Source organism: Oncorhynchus clarkii, chromosome 23, assembly GCF_045791955.1.
Source record: "Oncorhynchus clarkii lewisi isolate Uvic-CL-2024 chromosome 23, UVic_Ocla_1.0, whole genome shotgun sequence".
In the NCBI taxonomy this organism is placed as follows: domain Eukaryota; kingdom Metazoa; phylum Chordata; class Actinopteri; order Salmoniformes; family Salmonidae; genus Oncorhynchus; species Oncorhynchus clarkii.
In genome coordinates this window covers 18,108,242-18,114,241 of record NC_092169.1, presented here as the reverse complement: position 1 = coordinate 18,114,241, position 6,000 = coordinate 18,108,242, and positions in this window count along the sequence as shown.

Genomic DNA, 6,000 nt, shown 5'->3' with positions numbered 1-6,000 from the left:
CTCTCAAATAGGAATGGAACATTTTCTAAATCCATTGACCCCTTACTCTACCCGTTCAATATAAACACCAGCCGTGCAGTCATCGTTTAGAAGACCCCTTTTTGTTTGCACATTGTGTAAGGTCATTAGGTTACATAAACTGTGGCTTTACACTGTTTTGACAGAAGTCTCAGCATCCTTATTGTGCTGTAATACTGAATTAAAACAGTGATTCAGTGGTGGACTTTGCTCTTTTTGTCATGCCATCCTCTAAGCCCAGTATCTGGTGTGAATTAAATCCTGTGTGTTTTAAGACTACAAACAGTACAGAGTCTAATAGGTTTGACCAGTCAGTAACCTCTGGCAGTAAAAATAAAGCATGGGGAAAAAAACTAAGCTTCTGTATTCATCTTGTGCACGAACTGCACTGTGCGGCAGATGAGTCAGTGTTGTGCTTCAGTGAAAAGGGGGGTAATAGGGGGAGGGGGGGCGCTCCCCTCAATAGAGCCATTAATGAGAATACAGAGCGAGAGAGGGAAAGAGTGCAAGAGACGAGTAGAATGCATGTGAGAGCGACTTAGATGGGAGACCGAGGGGGAGACAGTGAGAGAGACAGAAATAACAGGAGAATGTCTGGGACAAACCACTGAGGTAGAACATGTGAATAAGAGGAAGGAAATCACAAGTTACATCACATTTTTTATATAATTTCAAGTAGCACTAAGGTGTAACTATGCTCAAAACAGGGGCAGGATGTGATGACCCCTGTCTGTTTTTGTTTGAAGCTTAATAAACCTTGTTTATATAAAAAGTTTGTAAGGAACATGAGCCTGAAGGGTGTGGCAGTTAACAACCCACTACTAAAAACAAAGAAAGAAATACCTGTTGTTAGTGCGACATTTAAGCGAGGCTGAGCCATTGTGGTTTGCAACAAAAAAAACTTTTCACGTGACTTTATGAAGTTCATTGCTGGTCAGAGTTAGCTCTTCGTTTTTAACCACTAGAGGCCACCACACCCAAAACACTGGCACCCCTACTGAGAGTTAAACTGCATTTACTAGACTGGGCCCAGTTTCCCAAAAGCATCATAATTAATTAAGGTTAAGTTCATTGTCAGAACCATATGATCCTATGGTTCTAAGATGAACATAGCCTTAAGAGGCTTTTGGGAAACTGGGCCCTAATCAAGAAAACAATCAAATAAATATTGGACATGCATCGACAAGGTGGCAAACTGTTTTTCTTGTGGTTTAGACAGTTGTTTCTCAAATAGCCACAGCAGACATGCACTCTGGACTTTAAGCTTCGTAAGGTAGCTCTGTGCATTGACTCCCTGTCAAAATAAAGGTTAAATAAAAGCAAAATACTTCCTGAACTCTGTTCTCTCTCTGAACTTTATGGCTATGTCTTTCATCGCCAACATCTGAGCACTTAGATAGAACAAAAACATAACATAAGGCTTTCTCTATCCATTGTAATAAACCATAAGGATTTATGTAAGAGAGAAAAATACATTCCTACCAAGGTGAAATGTAACTTGTAGGCCCCATTTCTGTCTGTGTGTCTGTCCTCACTCTGTTGATGGCTGAGGGCTCCTGAAGGTAGACACGGAGCTCCAGACATCTGTCAGAGACATCATGGCCTGACAGAGGCCTCATGACTTTCCTTAAAGTCTGTGTGGTGTGGTCCAGAACTGGGTTTTATATTTCAGCCACCTAGGACAGATCTCAACTCCTGACCTTCTCCTCAAGACTTCCTCTCTTTTTCTCGCTCTCTTTCTCTCTCTCTCCAGTCCCTTTAATTTTCTCTCTCTCTGTCTCACTCCCTCTCTATGGTAAAAAGTAAAACCTCCTGTCGATTAGCAGGCTCTGTTCCAAGCCTAACATGGTCTGGGAACTTTTCACCCCAAAGTCGACAAATAGTGAATTATGCTTCCATGGAAAAAGAGCATTAGGCAGGAGGAGGAAAGGTTTGGTTTCTGTACAATACCCAGCTTAGTAGCTAACACATATGTGTTATGTGCTACTAAGCAACAACCAACCAAGAGCTGGGTATTTGTAAGGGTAAAGAGGCCTTTGGTGAAAATAAAGAAAGATTGATAGTTTATTTCTAATGGTAAATCTATCAACTAATCAGCACAGTAACATTTCCTTCCACTCAATCTAACATGGACATACAGCTTAACAACGTGTTTCTCTTATCCAGTACTCAGTCATCTGTTTCATCAGAGAAAGAAAACTGGTCAGATGACCTCAAAGAGAGGCTGATGTGGTTAAGAACCATGATAAAGGGCTTCACTCACTCTGTATCCAATTACATGTGACCTTTTCTGACATAGCTGATACTGTATTCAATAATGTATATGTATAACCCTGAGATTTCAAGAGCAGAGCCAGGTTAAAGCAGCCCACTCAGGCCAACTGTAGGCCTACTTCCAAAGAAAGCGAGATGAACTCTTCAGATCAAATGGCAAGCATCTAGAGGGCAGCACAATGCTGTGACTGCTAGGTTTGCTGAGATTGAAGAAGAGGATGGAAACCAGTGTAGGGGGACAGAGACCAGCGGAGCAGTTTAATGACATGAACACTGAATGGTTTTGTTTGACTACATGTATGACCTTGGTTGCTCCATATACAAGTTGACTCAAGCTGAACAGTTCTCTGAACATTTGTAACTGTTTGTTATGATCTGTATTGATAGTACTTAATGGACACACACACACATAACCATCACACTTTGGGTATATACTGTAAGCTTACTCTGACCTTTTGGAAGTTGAACAGTCTTTCTGCTCTGATGTGGACTGTTGTTCCCTTGCTGCAAATTGTGTTGTATTACACCTGAATTATTGTTCCAGCTGTTGCTCTTTTTTAGAGACCTGAGTTTTCCCTGTTACAGCCACCACTGCACACAGTTTCACTGATCAGGTCAATGCCTGGAAAGATTTACACTGAGATTGGCTTGACTGTTGATCCAACACAAACAAGCAAACACAGACAGACAAACACACAAACAAACAGACAGGAAAACAGACAGACAGACAAACAGACAACAATCAAACAAAGCACAGAAAGTGGAGTTGAAATGAATGGCAAAAGACCTATACCTCTATGAAGGACAATGATGACCTAAAGGGCCAGTTATTTCACTATACCTGCCAGATAACTCAAGATCCAAGGCGATATTCAAAGTTCATTCAGGTCCCCAGGACATTGGGAGATGCCTTCAAAAACCAGCCAATAGGGGCAACGGTGAGCGCTATTACCATCAAATAGGCTTGCAGCTTGCTAGAGTGTTGTGGATGGGGGATAGCGGATGGGCGTAAGTCACGAGCCCTGGCTCCGAGGGTCACATTTTCAATCCCATTGCTAGGCATTCATTTAAAAAATAATCATGTTTACCCTATCCCAAACCTTAACCCTTACCTTATTGCCTAACTTAACTGTTGAGTTCTAACCAGGGGTTGGAACCAAAATTATTTTCCAATCCTTTCGTTCTGAAAAGAACAGTTATTAAAACTGAACTGATTCGAAACCCCAAAAAAGTAACGGTTTATATTGTCCTTTCTGTTCCTTTTTCAACCTCTGTAATTTATTTATTTTTTAGATTTAGCTCAGCTTGCTATGGAGCGAGCAAGCTATAAGAGTTGTTTACATGCATTGGACAGACAACTGTAGGGAGCGAGATGCAACTGACGTTATGTAGGTGAGGAGAGAGGGTGGAGGAGGACGCTTGGCTTGAAGCGCTGGGCACCTTGTTATGCATTATCTGAATTAGGCCCACAGAATTATACCTATGGAAAAGTGGCTTCTATGAAGGACATTTGAATGTCTTTGAACTTCAGAGAGTTGACTTAACGTTGTACCAGAACTAGCTAGCTAAGAAGCTTGTGAGTTCAGCGGCACCACGGTGTCATTGTAATGATGCATCTATTAAGATACCTGTATGAGCGTGTGCATAGTATGTAATGAATGCACTATGGATATGTTATGGATATATTTCATTAACCTTTAATAATGTGGTTGGACCTGCTATAACACATTCATGGAATGCTTATAGAAGTGTAATGAATGCATTATTGAGTTGTAGTCAAAGTAAACCATTAGCAAGTAAGTATTTCTCATTTTGTGTAACCTCCCCAAGCTTCTTTTGAGCTTCTGCTAGCTCTGCTAATGCTATTCAGCAAGTAATTCAGAGCTCCATATGGTCTTGATGTAAACCTACTGTGTTGTAGTCAGATCTATGGTATTAAGATTAGTTTAATCACAGCCCCAGTATGCATTTTTGGGGTGTATAACATTTTTACCTCTATAACTTTCTCACTCATCCTTATTCACAATTCATTCATGTTTATCCGTAATCATGTTAGCATCCACATTAAGGTAGAAGTGTTTAGAAACATATTCTATTCTTATTTACAATAAAAGTGACTTCAAAATGACGCGATACATTATTTACCATTCATTTCTATTGGGCACAACATAATCCGAAAACACAACCAAAACAAACAGCAAATGCATCCAACAAGTAGAGGCACAATCTTGATGTAGTTGTTGCATGCTAGGAATATGGGACCAATAATACACTTTTGACAAAATGTTATACACATGGAGTGAATTTCTCAAAATTCTTATGACACATTCAAATGGGGAGATAAAAAAAAAAAAAGTGCTTTCATTTCTAAACGGTAAAACAGATATATATGAAAATACCCTCAAATAAAATGTGAAATTCTGTACTGTCGCCTCATATAAAACATTTCATCTCAAAAGCATAGAGACAAATTAAAAGTTTTATCTACACTGCCTAAATACGTAAGGGAGTGTACATGGTTTATACAGCTGTTTTTTTTTATTTAATGGCGAAAACAGATATGTCATCATTGTTTTTGAACTACGCACTACAAGTTTTCTTTTAACAAAAGCATGCAACATTGTTCAATGGCCCATAAATCAAATTGTTCTTTTTTCAAATTGCTGCTGGGAGCTACACTGAACACAAATACAAATGCGACATGCAACAATTTCAAAGATTTTACATGGTTACAGTTCATATAAGGATTTCATTCAATTTAAATAAATTAATTAGGCCCTTATCTATTGATTTCACATGACTGGGAATACAGATATGCATTTGTTGGTCACAGATACCTAAAAAAAAAGGTAAGGGCGTGGATGAAAAAAACAGTCAGCATCTGGTATGAACACCATTTGTCTCATGCAGCGCGACACATCACCTTCGCGTAGAGTTGATCAGGCTGTTGATTGTGGCCTGTTGAATGTTGTCCCACTCCTCTTCAATGGCTGTGTGAAGTTACTGGATATTAGCGGGAACTGGAACATGCTGTCGTACACGTTGAGCCAGAGCATCCCAATCATGCTCAATGGGGGACATATCGATCAACTGCGACCCCTCGAGATGAATTCATATTTTTTTGTGGCCCCCACCCCGATCAAAGTTTCCCATCCCTGATGTATACTGTGCTAATGCAGATACAAACAAAAATAACTAAGAACAAGCTACAATACAGTGAACTTATCAAACAACACTTAGTAAATAAGGCATTGGTGATAAGTGGATGGGGGTCATCTTCTTTAAGCACGTCTACCACGAATAAATTGAAAATCAATTGACCCCAACCTTTAGACACACACACACGGTCTTGTACAACTAACCTTATGGGGACACATAATTCACTCCCATTCAAAATCCTATTTTCACTAACCTCTAACCCTAAGCCTAACTCTAACCCTTATCCTAACCTTAACCCCAAAACCTAAATTTAACCTTAAACCTAGCTCCTAATCCTAACCCTAGCTCTTAACACTGAACCTAATTCTAACAATCCCTAAACCCCCTAGAAATAGCATTTGACCTTGTGTCCCCAATTGGTCAAATGTTTGTTTGTTTACTATTCTTGTGGACACACACACACACACACACACACAGAATTGTTGCAGTCAGTGTTCACGAGGGTCTTTGGATGGATCACTGCTGGCTGTAGAAGCCTCATCAGGAAGT